The following is a 15,065-nucleotide window of genomic DNA, read 5'->3' as shown; positions in this document are numbered from 1 at the left end:
GCATACTCATGGGATGCTGTCACTTCTCTCCGCCGCCCCTTTCTCTAATCACCAGTGCTTCTTCTTGCATGTCCTGTTAGGTGTCGTTGTATCTTCCAGATTTACACTTGCAGACATTTGATAACTGTTTGTGGTGCATGTGAAGACTGCAGAGTCAGCAGGTTCTGGGCCACACTGTGTTCCTCTGGCCCGCATAAGGTATCTGTTTTCCTCAATGTGACTGGATGAACGAACTGGGCCACGACTGCTGAAGGAGACAAGACAGCAACTTAACAGATCCATCTCCCAGGGCCTCCTCCCTGGGGAAGCTGTGCTGCCACCGCCTTCAATGAGCAGCGGCTAGTGGCAGTTTGGGCAGGGAATGGTGGGGAGGGGACGGGAAGGGTGGCTTCTCCCTGGTGCCAATGCCCTGCTTACCTCCCTTCTGGCCTGTGGCTTTACACGTGCACCGGAGGGCAGGGAAAGCCTGGATTTTCAGTTCATGCACACCCTGGCTGGCCCGCTCTTTGCCAGCCCAACGCCTCTCCCACACCTCCAGGGTGACCACCTCTTCCTGCCTCCACATCCAGGTCTCCTCTGGGGCAAGAAAAGCCACCAATTATTAAACACTGCAGTCAGGCTCCGAGACAGATGCTTTACATACCACTTCTTTACAGCAATCCAGTAAGGGAGGTACTATTTCCCCCCATTTTAAGATGAGACATTAAGACTTAAAAGAGGGTGAATACTTTGCCTGGAGTCACACTGTGGGCCAGTGGCAGAACACGTGTGGAAACCCTGGCTGGGGTGATGTCAGAGCCCATGCTTGTAGCCACTGTCCCAGCCTGCCTTCTTATCTCCATAGGTCAACCTGGATCTCAGTTTGCACCTGATTTCATGCACAATGTGTGTTTACAAGGCATGAGCAATTCTCCCCCTTCCCGTGTGTCTTGCCCCAGCTCTCTCTTCCATGCTCTATCACAGAAATGCATGAAGGTTGTGGATGAAGATGAGGGATTAAAAAGGGGGCAGCAGATATGAACTGTAATCTAATATATTAGATCCCCTCCCGTGTGACTAAGCACAAGGACTGGGACTGCATTCTACCAGTTTTCACATCTCTAACACCCATAAATACATGCTGAGAGAAGGAATACACGTTTCCTCCTGATCAAAATCTACAGGCACATTTGTTTGCTTCGTGGTGGAAGCTGTTGTGGAAGACCCTCATCCCGACCCTCTTCCTGACCCATTACGAGAGTGTCATCTCAACAAGACACAATCCTGTAGATGCGCTGAGGGAGGCAGGCCTTTGAAGTCTTGAAGATGGTTCAGTTTTCATGATGATTTAATGTGGTAATTTAGGGAAAACCTGGCACAATCTTTACCAACAGGAAAGTGGCTGGTAAAGTATTAGTAACAAAACATGAGATGAGTGTCCAGATAAATGAGCAAAGAGGGTGGTGAGTAACTCTAGTGCCTATTGAGATGGCTGTTTCACCTTAACTTTGTTCCAGCCCTGGTGTGCAGCACAGGTAAAAACTCATCAGGCCTGCCATTCCACTGCTCTCATGGCTCTCCTTCATCCTCAGGATAAACCCCACTGCCTCCTCTGACTTTAGGCCCTTCTCTCTCTGCCTCCTGCTTCTGGGATCTCACCTTACACCCTCTCCCTCTCCAGTCTCTTGGCTGGGGGAGCAGTTAAAGTGCATCTCCTTTCCTGTTGTGTCTTTGTCTTTCTTTTTTTAAACCACCATATCCTCAAGAATGCCTGGAAAATAGATGTTCAATAAATACTTGTTGATTAGTACAGGAAGAAACTGAATCATTGCCACTTTAGGTGGGAAAGGTGGGTCTTGTTTTCTTGGAGTCTTCTCTGTTTTAAAATTTTGTTGGATATTGTTATTGTGGTTCAGTTGCTCAGTCATGTCCAACTCTTTGCGACCCCATGGACTAAGCATGCCAGGATTTCCTGTCCTTCACCATTTCCCAGAGCTTGGTCAAACTCATGTCCATTGAGTCACTGATGCCATCCAACCATCTCGTTCTCTGTCGTCCCCTTCTCCTCCCACTTTCAATCTTTCCAGCATCAGGGTCTTTTCAAATGAGTCAGTTCTTTGCATCAAGTGGCCAAAGTATTGGAGTTTCAGCTTTAGCATCAGTCCTTCCAATGAACACCCAGGATTGATCTCCTTTGGAATGGACTGGTTGGATCTCCTTGCAGTCCAGGGGACTCTCAAGAGTCTTCTCCAGCACTATAGTTCAAAAGCATCAGTTCTTCAGTGCTCGGCCTTTTTTATGGCCCCACTTTCCTATCCATACATGACTACTGGAAGAAATAGCTTTGACTAGATGGACCTTTGCAGGCAAAGTAATGTCTCTGCTTTTTAATATGCTGTCTAGGTTTGACATAGCTTTTCTTCTGAGGAGCAAGCGTCTTTTAATTTCATGGCTGCAGTCATCATCTGGAATGATTTTGGAGCCCAAGAAAATAAAGTCTCTCACTGTTTCCATTTTTTCCCATCTATTTGCCATAAAGTGATGGGGCCAGATGCCATGATCTTCCTTTTTTGAATGTTGAATTTTAGGCCAACTTTTTCACTCTCCTCTTTCATCTTCATCAAGAGGCTTTTTAGTTCCTCTTTTCTTTCTGCCATAAAGGTGGTGTCTTCTGCGTATCTGAGGTTATAGATATTTCTCCCGGCAATCTTGACTCCAGCTTGTGCTTTATCCAGCCTGGCATTTCACATGATGTATTCTGCATGTAAGTTAAATAAACTGAGTGACAATATACAGCCTTAACATACTCCTTTCCCAATTTGGAACCAGCCCATTGTTACATGTCCAGTTTTAACCATTGTTTCTTGACCTGCATACAGGTTTGTCAGGAGGCAGGTGAGGTGGATATAAAAGGTATTTAAACACACATACACACCCCCTTCTGTTTGTGAGGCTAGTAGCTAACTGCTTGAAATATGTTTAGCAGTCTCTAAACACCATCCATTTCCTGATTTTGCCTGTTGCCCTCACCCTGAGTGCTAAATGTACATGAGCTTAGCTTATGGTTTCCACCACAGTTTTCTAGGTTTCTAACATGTGGCTATCTTGATTTCTAATCTAATAAGGAAAATCTATACAGATTTTTATCCCAATTAAAATTATTCTACAACAGTAATAAGAATACAAAATTTGCATCTTAGTCCAATTGCCAAACCTTCATAAAGAGTTGGTCAGTTCTGGGAACTCCCTAACAGTCCAGTGGTTAGGACTCAGAACTTTCACTGCCAGGACCTGGGTTTAATCCCTGGTTAGGGAACTAAGGTCTTGAAAATCACATGGTGCAGCATCCCCCAACACAAGAAAAGTTGATCTGTTTCAAAAAGAGGCCAGAGTGGGACTGACCCACAGGGTTCCCTCACCCAAAGCTTGTTAGGATAATAAAAATCCCAGCCAAGGGACAGAGGCAGAAGATTGAGGGACTTCTGGGGAGTTGAGGGGTTGCTTCTGAGCGCCATTAGGAGATGCTCTAGAACAGAGAAGGGAATGAGAAGGATCAGAAAACGTTTCCAAGGGAGAAAAGAGTTAAGGAGAGAAGTGAATGAATGCTTGATAACCAATGAAAAAAATGCATAAACCAGGATTATAAGGTTTTATATATTCACTCCTCATCCTCGTGTACATTTATGCATCCGTTCAACAAACATTAGGTGTACTGAGTAGGCACCAAACGAAGTCTGAGATGATGTAAGGCTGACTGAATCTCGGTTCACATTGTAAATTCCTCACATTACATGGCCAAATGATACGATGATGGTCAAAGGGGCTTGTGAATGGCCCAACACTTCAATGTGTTGATTATTCTTCCAACATTTAATACAGTGACTGGCATGGGCAGGTGCTCAAAAACGGCTGTGGAATGAAAAAATCAGGAGGGGTTCTGAACAACAAGTTATAATATGTGACAACAGGAGACTGTCGGGGCTGAAAACTGAAGAGGAGATCTATGTGTTTCAGTCAAATGGGGCTTCTTGATTATTCCGGATACTGAGAACTTCTTGTTCTCAAGTGTCCTTTTCTTATAACCATGTGATTTCGAGTGACGTGATCTCTTTGGGATTGAGGAAAGGAGTACAACCCTATCCTCAAACTACTACCTATGATGTGCTTTGTGAATTGGGCTTATCCTCAAGTTTGTTCAAGAAAGTAGCTGAGGTTAAAATAATACATTGTAAATTCCTTCAAATCCCATGAAAGAAAACAGATAAAACTGTTGAACAAACATTTCCTTTTCTGCGTAAGACTGTGGTCATCTCAAATGGGAACCACTGGTTAAATTATAACCTTACGCGGGTGCTTACGTTAGTTCTGTCTTTCCTGGTTGACCTTCAGGAAGCTGCAGTGAGGATTTAGTATCTAATTTGGGAATCAATTAACCTGTCAGGTTTTGAAACTTGCTAGTTTCAAGAGGTTTACAATAATTGTCCCAAATTAAGTCCCTCAATTTTTTACATATCATAAAGTGACCATTAGTAGATATAAATGTAATAAATAGAAAGTTTTCAAAGGCTATTTGACCATCAAAGCCCATATGCCTCTTAATTTGTGCCAGATCAGGGAAAAAAAATCCCAGAGTGAAATGTGGCCAGAAACCACAGTACAGAGGAGTTTAACAATTCCCCACGTTCCAGAATGAGCTGGAGAGAAGTCAAAACTTAATCTTACAATCTCATAAATGCTTTATGACTATAATTATTACTCAAAGCTATCAAATTGTATAGACATGTACTACCACTGTGAACACCAAGTAGTATACATCCAAGTTTTTCAATTTGTCACAAGTGGCAAGGATCTATTTATTTTGCATCAAAACAGTTTGACATTTCTTTATATGATAAATAAATGTTCATTATTGAAAATTTAGAAAATGTAGATACTTGAAAAAGAGAAAAAACCACAAAATTCCATCTTATGAGGGAAAATCACACATATACTTTTAAAATTAAAAGTAGGATTATACTATTTATAACAGAAAACATACTCAGAACCTAAGATCAAAATTTCTGCTTTTATATTGCTTTACTGGAAAAAGCAGCAGCTGGAAAGGCAGAGGGGTAGAGGCTGACACTTGTTTTAAAAATTATAAATACAAAGGAAAATGAAAACTTAAAAAAAAAAAGCAACCTGATCTTAAGGCATGTTCATATGTATTACATTTATATGGTATTACTTCAGGTCAGAGCACTTGAGTTCTTATTTCCTGTGTTTAGTTCTCACAGACATTATTGAATGGTTTGCTTACAGCTCGGTAAAGAATCTGCCTGCAGTGCAGGAGACCCAGGTTCGATCCCTGGGTTGGGAAGATCCCCTGGAGAAGGAAATGGCGACCCACTCCAGTATCCTTGCTTGGAAAATCTCACGGACAGAGGAGCCTGGTGGGCTATAGTCCATGGAGTCGCAAAGAGTGGGCACGACTGAGCGACTAACACACAACACGCAATGTTCAAGTGTTCCACTTAATCTATTAGGTAGAATAGTCTTTATTATACTCAAGAACCGAGTTTGCTAGGAATCAGCCTAGTACAGAGGTTTACATCTGGTAGGTTCTCCATGAATGTTCGTTGAATAAATGGATATATGTATTTAGGTCATAGTTTTAGATATTATTTGAGAGAACAAGCCCAGGATGTTGGACTCACATGAGTTCAGAGATCTAAACAACCTTCAGAACATTGTTTTCTTAAGAGACTTGACTGACATGCACCAGGTGCAGACTGATGCCGTCACAGAGGCTGGGCGACACGCTTCACCAAGTGCCCCAGAGTCAGTCTGCAGACCTTACCACTCGGCTACTAAGAGGAAGCTTTGCTTCCTAGCAACAATGAATGGACTATTAACTTTTGGGGAAGATTTATGCCCTTTATCACAAGGAAGAAAGAATGGGCCGAGGACATTGGTTCAACAGTTTCCCACTGGAGAATGATAGAGTTTATTTCATAGACAAGGAGAATTCCAGAGACGAGGTAGTGACTTGTTCAAGGTCATACAACTAGCTAATGGCAGTGATAGAACTAGAACCCAGTCTTCTGGAATCCTAATTATTGCTTTTTCTACCACCAGGCTCCCTAATAATAACATGTCCTAAAAATGCCGGATAAGTGGTCTCAATTTCAAAAGCTCACAAGACATTTCTAACTGTGAAAAACAGATGCTTACCATCCTTATGGTAGACAATGGATTTCCAAAGAAGTCCTTGTGACTATATTACCATAAATAGTAAAAGGGACTTTGAAAATGTGAGATTATCCTGGATTACCTGAATGGGCCCAAAATAATCACAAGGGTCCTTATGAGAGGAATCTGGAATGTTTTGTATTTTTCCAGAAAAGGAGAGATGATCATACAAGCCAAAAATTGAAGTGATGTAACTGTGACCCAAGGAACACTAGCAGTTTCTAGAAGCTGAAAGAGACAAAGAATGCATTTTCCCTTGGAGCCTCCAGAAGGAATCAGTTCTGATGACATCTTGCTTTTAGCCCAGAAGACTCCTTTCAGACTTTCAACATCCAAAGTTGTATGAGAATTAATGTGTTGTTTTAGATCAGTAAATTTGTGGTAACTTGTTAAAGCAGCTAAGAGGAGAACAATATAATCTTTATTTCAAAATAGTTCTATTATTTTTATTAGACTATTGAAGGATGGAGGTTGAATAGGTGATAGAAGAAGAAACACTTTTTGCTCTGTGGATGGTCAAATAGTTCCTGCTTTGCTCTTTCAAAAGTTTTATAATAAGGGATGGAAGGGGGAGGAAGGTTCAAAAGGGAGGGGATGAATGTATACCTATGGCTGATTCGTGTTGAGGTGTGACAGAAAACAAAATTCTGTAAAGCAATTATCCTTCAATTAAAAACTAATTAAAAAAAACTTTGTAATGTTTTGTATTCATCACATTCGTTTTTGTCTCTCCTTTTATCAAGTTCCTAGTTACATAGTTCCTAGTTACATACCCAATTTCTATTTTTCTACTCCTTTTTAAGCAGACTTATCTTAAAAAGTGCTTATTAGGTCATTTAAAGCTCCCACTCATATATCATTCTTTCTCCGCAAACCAATTCTTTCTTCTCTTTGACCTTCTTTTTCTAAAGATTCCCCTTTCCTCCTGCGCCTTTTTCCCCTGTGCCTCTGCTCCATTAAATTCCAGTTAAATTGCTTAATCATCCACTTGCTTCCTCGTTTTTTCTCTGGAGCAGTCTCTCACTGTGTCACTTCATGAGTTTCCACCTGATCTTGCTCAGAATAGTACACTTTGCCTACTCCCCATACTCTTATGAATTTCTCACCCAGTGGCTGAAAACCAATCTGAGGAGTTAGAGATCCTTCAAATTTCAAGGGGCTTCAGAGATCATCATGTCTAACTGCTCGTTCATATTTTAATTCATGCCTCCTTCCTGATATATTTGACAAATAACCTCCTTTCTTTCACAGGAAGAAACCTCCTTTCTTCCTCCTTCTTTTGCTTTTTAATGTCTGTGTTTAAGGCATGTGCTCAGCCTTTGTTTGAACACCCACAAGATGGAGAGCTCATTCTTTAATGAGGCAGTCCATTCTGGCTCTGGAAAGCTCTGAGGGAGAAGTTTGTCCTTCTCTTGAGCTAGAATCTTTTCTAACTCTGACTCATGGACTTAATTCTATCCCTTAAGTCACATGGAACAATATGACAGTTCTTCAATATTTGAAGATAATTTTCTTATTTACTCCGGGTTTTCCTCTTCTCTGTAGTAAATATCTCTAGTTCTTTGAACTAGTCCCCAGCTGAGGCTGAGCCAATCCACTGTCATTGATCGAATAAGTACACTTGCCATAAATTGGGAGAAATTCATTTTATGTTAACAGGGAAGCCTGCTCTTTGCCATTCTTGATTCTGACTCGTGACTATGAATTTCAAGTTTAGCTCAGTTTTCTCTGCTGATTGTACTTCCTGGTCTCCTGACTGCATTCCTGGAGGCTGGAATCCAGTTTCCAAGCTGATCTTCCATAGACCTTCGGCTTGTTCTCATACAGTATGTGTTAATTAGTTGTTCTATCAGCACATATGAAACACCTACGGAGTGCCAGGCAGGAGCTGCATTGGTTCTGTGCAGAGAGAGACAGTACTTTCTACAGCATTAACTGGTCTCCGGTTCTAATCTGCCAAGTCTGCAGTTTTGCTTCCTGTCGCTGACTTCTTATCTCAAACTGTATCTTGGTATTATTGTTTGAAAGTGGGATGGAGATGGGCTGGGAAGATGGTTGGGGAGAAGAAAGAGAAGTATTCTGAAACTCTAGGGGGGAAACAAAAACAAACACAAAACCACAACAAACTTCCTAGAGTTTACACAATCTTTTGCTAGGAAAAGATAAGTAAAAACCTCCCAATCATAAACTTTTCGTGGACTTCCCTGGTGGTCCAGTGGTTAAGACTTTACCCTTCCACTCTAGGGGTTCGATCCCTGTTTGGGGAAGATTCCACATGCCATAGGGATTGGCAGAAAAAAAAAGGTTTTCATGACCAGTAGTCAATTTGTCTGTCTTTAACCATCTCCTCCCTCTTTAAATCTCCACAGTCTTGTTCCTCATGTTCAAAAGTATTGCCTGTGGAAAATCCAATATAACAGAAAGAGGCTCTGGATTTTGTTTCTGTTTTCTTGATTCCTTTAAATAGCATATTTAAGATAGTGTTCAGGCTTCCCCGGTGGCTCACATGGTAAAGAATCTGCCTGCAATGTGGGAGACCTGGGTTCAATCCCTGGGTCGGGGAGATTCCCCCCTGGAGAAGGAAATGGCAACCCACTCCAGTATTCTTGCCTGGAAAATCCCATGGAGAGAGGAGCCTGGTGGTCTATAGTCCATGGGATCGCAAAGAGTCGAACACGACTGAGCAACTAACACACACACACATACAGGGACAAGACAGTGTGCATCTCATCAGGAATTACTGGTTGAAAAATGTATCCCCTTTAAAGGCACCTCTGGCAGGATAGGCAAAGGGGAGTAGAGAAAACAGAATGGCCTTAGGGCAAGAGGGCAGAGGAAGCTATTGCTCGCTCAAAGGTAAATCGGTGCAATCTTTCTTCTCTAAGTGCTTTGGGGTATGGATTCTCCATAAACAGTGCCAAATTGCCCCAAACAACTTTTGATCAATCAGAGTTAGTTACGGACCGGTTCTCTGAAGGATTCTCCCCACATTCCATCTTTTCCCAAAGAAAGGAACTCTGCTTTATTTTAACTTTCTAAGGATAGGCTCTCAGATGACTCTTTCCAGGTGTTAGCTAACTAATTCAAAGAAAAAATCCCCACAAATTTAAGACTAGAGGGGACGTAGAGACCTTAGAAGGATCTCTATTCTCTGGTTACTGGTGTGTTAGGGCTTTGGGAAAAGAGCTTGCAGGGGCCCCTGTTGCAGCCAAAACATTGGGGGACATCCAGGGCAGATGGGAGGGAAAGGCAGACCCTTCATCCCTTCTCTGATAGAGGACTATTTTCTTGTTTCTAAAATAGAGTTAGGCGACATTTACATCTCTATCCATGAAGCCAGGAGCAGTAATAGGAGGTTCTGAGGGAAGACCGTGATTAGGAGACCTGGTCCCTTGTCACTGTCATGTTGGAAATGTATGTCTTTCTGGAATAGTCAGTCATTTCCTTTTTCTAAGACTCAGATTTCTTCATTTGTAAGATGGGAGCATTGGACGGGATCAGTGTTTTTCAAACCTCAAAAGTCATTCCGTTCGGTTCCGTTGCTCAGTCGTGTCCGATTCTTTGCAACCCCGTGGACTGTAGCTACCAGGCTTATCCGTCCATGGGATTCTCCAGGCAAGAATACTGGAGTGGGTTACCGTTTCCTTCTCCAGGGGATCTTCCCGACCCAGGGATTGAACCTGGGTCTCCCGCATTGGAGGCAGACGCTTTAACCTCTGAGCCAGAGTTTTTGCCAGTAGATTATCAGTAGATTATTTCAATGAAATAAAATAGATCAGAATGAAGGGTTGTACTTACTATTGTAAAAAATTGCGTTGTTAAAATTTTTTTCCAATATGTGTGTGTGTCTGTGAGTGTATGTACTGGGTTATGTCATCGAATGTGTTTCTGACTATGGATTATGGTTAAAAAATATCAGATTCCTGAGGTTCCTTCTGCCTGGTGTTTTAGGTTTCCCTGTGTCTGCAGAAGGCACTCCATAGGGATTTACCTCCATGGTGATTTCGGAGAACAAGTTTCCATGACACCATCCCACACTCTCAACCAAGCAGCCAGTCTTTGTACTGAGCACAGCCACCAAGAATGAGAGGAGGGGCTGAGGTGTAACCATGAGCCCCGTTGTTACACAGCGGACTCCATGACATCATGTGGGCTTTTCTATACGTGGACACAGTTTCTCACAGGTCATGTACTCTTTGTTTCTGCTGTGATGCTTCAGAAGAGACAGTTAAGCAGACAGTTAAACAAGATCCCTTTTCTAGAAGAAATATCATATGATTCCAAGAATACAAAATTTCGAGAAACATTTACAACTAAGGATATTCTTTCAGCAACAAGAATCACAGCCACTCCACAGGGAGGCACAGGTCACAGACACTTCCTGGTCATTTTCCCACTTCATCTCAACAGTCTTGGGACCATGGGTTGGCAGCTTGTGAAGGGTGGACTCAGAAGTGGATTTCAAATCTCCTTCTTCAAAAGCCTTCTTAAATTCCATTGTACCACAGGGAGAAGAACTACCATTTCCAAATTTAAATTATCAATATGTTTTTCCTTCTCATGACAGTAAATTTCATTTTTAGTATGCTTCAACATTAGCAGGGTGTGATGGTGGGACGTTGAAGTCAACAGATCTGTGTTGGGCAGTCATGCTTTGGGGACACTTGGTGTAGATGGACAAAGCATGCAGAACCAGAGGCCACCAAGAGGACACACTCTTACAATTTGGGATAAGTTGGACAATGTAACCCTCTGCAAAAGAAGCTGATTAAGTGTCAGATCCACAATTCTCTTTCCAAAATATTTGCAAAGACATTGCTGCTAAAGAATGGGTTTCCCCAAACCTCTTTGCTGCTGCTGCTGCTGCTGCTAAGTCACTTTAGTCGTGTCCGACTCTGTGTGACCCCATAGACGGAAGCCCACCAGGCTCCCCCGTCCCTGGGATTCTCCAGGCAAGAACACTGGAGTGGGTTGCCATTTCCTTCTCCAATGTGTGAAAGTGAAAAGTGAAAGTGAAGTCACTCAGTCATGTCTGACTTGTAGCGACCCCATGGACTGCAGCCTACCAGGATCCTCCGTCCATGGGATTTTCTAGGCAAGAGTACTGGAGTGGCTTGCCATTGCCTTCTCCGTCCCCAAACCTCTTTAGTGATACTAAAACATATCTGAGATGAACTGCAGTATGACTAAGGTAGTGCTGTCATGATGGAAAAATGGAGTGTGGGGTGAATGGATTGGGTTAGACCCTGAGGAATTGTGTTTCGGTTTCAAACATTGACCTGCAGATAGGCAAGTGTCACACAGATGGTGAAGTGACAGAAATTCATCTTCTGATTCCAAGATATTCCAAGATAGCCTGTGTCTTCTGTTGGAGGATATCAGCATAGAGTAGTTTAGAGACATCTCTGATTATTCAACCTTCTTAACCTGGTTTTGGATTCCCTAATATGGGTTTGAGACAGCTTATGGAACAATCAACAGCATAAACACTGATGCACAGTATTTTGCTTTTAAAGACATTTTATATAAAAATAAAATACTTGAAGAAAGAAGTCATTGCATTAGAAAAAAGGAAATGTTGAAGTTACTTTCAATTAGGAATATAAAATGGGTAAATGTGTACACACAATTAAAATGTATCTATTTAAGATGTAGGACTGCATCTAAATTAGCTATAAAATGATAAGGATTTTTAAAAATTAGGCTGGTATGCATTATCTTAATCCAGTAGATAATGCTTTATTGTCAAAGTTAGATCAGAGTAAAAAAAAAAAACTTAATTGCTTTTTACTGTATTAGCAATCGGTGATGGACAGGGAAGCCTAGTGTACTGCAGTCCATGGGGTCACAAAGAGTCGGACAGGACTTAGTGACTGAACTGAACTGAACTGTATTAGCAACAACATGAAAGCTGTTAGAAGTTCTCATGAAAAAAGTCCATTCACAAAATCAGTGACAACAACATCACCAGCAACAAAAACATGAAAGTGAAATGACTGAAAATAATCCTAATGAGACAGGCATGGGACCTATATAAGAAACATTAGTAAACATGAATAAGGAAAAACATCAATTTTCCTGTTGGAAAATGTGGAGAAGTCAGTGGGGCTTCCCACTGACCATCAAGACAGCATTTATAAAAAAGGATATACAGATGATTAGTAAATATGATATTTGTCATTTATAACCAAAGATTTGAAAAATAAACTAATAAAGAGATTTCATTTTAATTTTAAATTGGCAGGTTTTAAAAATAATTATAAAAAATTTTAAAAATGAAAATAATCCTATTATTCCACATTTCCTGAGGGGCACTAATATAGCATTCTCATACAGTGCTCGTGAGAGTATAAATTGGCAAAGTTGCTTTCAAATATATCAACATGTTTAGTGTCTTAAAATATTCATATGCTTCTTACATCTAGAAATGTATTCTAAAAAATGATCACAGATGCTGATAAAGATTTGTGTGTAAAGATGTCTATTGCAGTGTTATTTGTAATGATGAAAAACCTGAAATATATTAGATATGTATAGGGATGAGAGGAAATGATTAAATAAATTATGGTCCATTTCTACAGTTGAATCCTATTTAGCCACTAAATATATTTTTGAAGAATATTTACTAAAACAGGGAGTTATTTATGATACGATGGTTTAAGCAAAAAATTGCAGGTTACAAAATTGTCCTTAGTTATGTATCTTAGTTGGGGCTTCCCTGGGGTTCCAGGTAAAGAATCTGCCTGCCAAAGCAGGACACATGGGTTCCATCCCTTGTGTTGCTCCCCTGAACAAGGAAATGGCAACCTACTTCAGTGTTCTTGCTTGGGAAATTCTGGGGGCATAAGGGCCTGGAAGGCTTTAGTCCATGGGGTTGCAAAGAGTTGGGCATGCCTTAGTAACAAGATCAGCAACAACAATGTATGTTAGTTTACTGGGGCTGCCATAACAAAATATTTCAGACTAGGTGGCTCAAATAATAGAAATTTATCTCTCATGGTTCTGGAGGCTAGAAGTCTAAGATCAAGGTATCAGCAATATTTTTTTATTTGTTTGTTTCTTCTGAGGCCTCTCTCCTTGACTTGCAGATGGCTGCCTTCCTCCTGTGACCTCACATGGCCTTTCACTGTGTCTGTGTCCTAACCTCCTCTTCTTATAAGGACATCAGTCAGATTGGTTTAGGGCCCACTCACATGGCCTCATTCTAACTTAATTACCTTTATTATAGGCCACATCTACAAATACAGTCATGTTCCCAGGTACTGGGGATTAGGGCTTCAATATGATTTTTTTTGGCAGGGAGGTAAAGAGTCAGTCCACAACATTGTAATTCTGATTTTATTTAAAAATACAGGACACTTCCCTGGTGGTAAAGTGGATAAGAACTCGCTGGACATGGGTTCCATCCCTGTCCTGGAAGATCCCACATGATTTGGAGCAACTAAGCCCATGAACCTCAACTACTGAGCTTGTGCTATAGAGCTCTTGAGCCAAAACTACTGAAGCCCAAGTGCTCTGGGGCCTGGGAGCCATAACTCCTGAGTTGCAACTAATGCAGCCTAGAGTCTGTGCTCTGCAATAAGAGAAGCCACTGCAATGAGAAGACTATGCACCTCTATGAAGAGTAGCCCCTGCTTGCTGAGACTAGAGAAATCCCCCATGCAGCAACCAAGACCTATGCATCCAAAAAGAAAGTAAAAAAATAATTTGTAAAAATGAAAACAACAACAACAACAAGACTGTAAGGAAACAGCAGATTTGTGAGCAATCCTGAAGATTCATAATACGTGGTAACTGGTAAATTACTTCACAGATGTATAAATCTAAGTCAAATGGACCTTTGAAGATGGCCTATGGCAAAGTCTCATCTCATTGGGCTTCTTTATGTTTTGTTCATTATCTTGGATGAAGTAATTTTCATTAAGGGTAAAAAGACTCATAATTTTTTGGATGATGCCATACCATATTTTATAGGGGAAATATGTGATAATAGTAGTTACAAAATGGATGCTTATCTTCCATAAATATGTAAATAATTAAAAACTATTAAATGTTAAAGAGGTTATTTGAGTGGTGCAATAATACATTTTAAAAATTTTATTATTTTTTATGGTAACTGCTAAAGCCAGCATGTGTTACTTTTACAACTGAAAAACAAATTCATGTTGTTTAAAAAATATTGAAAATATTCCACCTGAAAATATGGGACCAAGCTGGTGTGCTCAATTGCATGCTTTGTGGTTCTTTAATTAAAAAAAATTTCAATTCAATTTGGTTCAACAGTTATTTGTTGTGCCCCTACACTGTGGGTTGTGCTATGGTTCAAAGCTCCATGGGACATCATCTGACCTGTCTGAAAATTCTTACTCTAGTTAAGGAGACTGAAAACCACTCTGCAGCTGATTGTAAAAACAGTTTAAATAAAGTATGGAAGTCTGGAGGAAGAACTGATAAAGGTAAATTCATTTTAGAGTTAAGCCTTGAAGATAGAGTGAGAATTCATCATTCCAAAAAGGTGAAAGACAATCAGGCATGGAGGTATTTATTCCCCCTTTTACTTATGTACTTAACCATTTACTTATATCAATATAGATCATGGATATTTATTTTATATTTTGTGCTATAACCCATACCTTTTTTTGTGTTTGTGGATGTGCTTTCTCTGCTCAATAAAATGTTATAACTTTCAAAGTCAACAGAGGTGAATATCAAAACTTTTAGTGGTTATGCAGTACAGATGCATGCTTTTGCTTCCACTTTTTATTTCCAATAGTGCTGGAATAACATCCTTGTACATTCATTTTTGTGCACTTGTGTGACTATTCTTTAGTTTACCATTCTAATCCCATCCTTAA

The sequence above is a fragment of the Moschus berezovskii genome, chromosome 10, assembly GCF_049115385.1.
Source record: "Moschus berezovskii isolate FMDL1 chromosome 10, NW_MosBer_1.0, whole genome shotgun sequence".
Lineage (NCBI taxonomy): Eukaryota > Metazoa > Chordata > Mammalia > Artiodactyla > Moschidae > Moschus > Moschus berezovskii.
The sequence above is the reverse complement of the archived record's forward strand: the minus strand, read 5'-3'. Positions refer to the sequence as shown.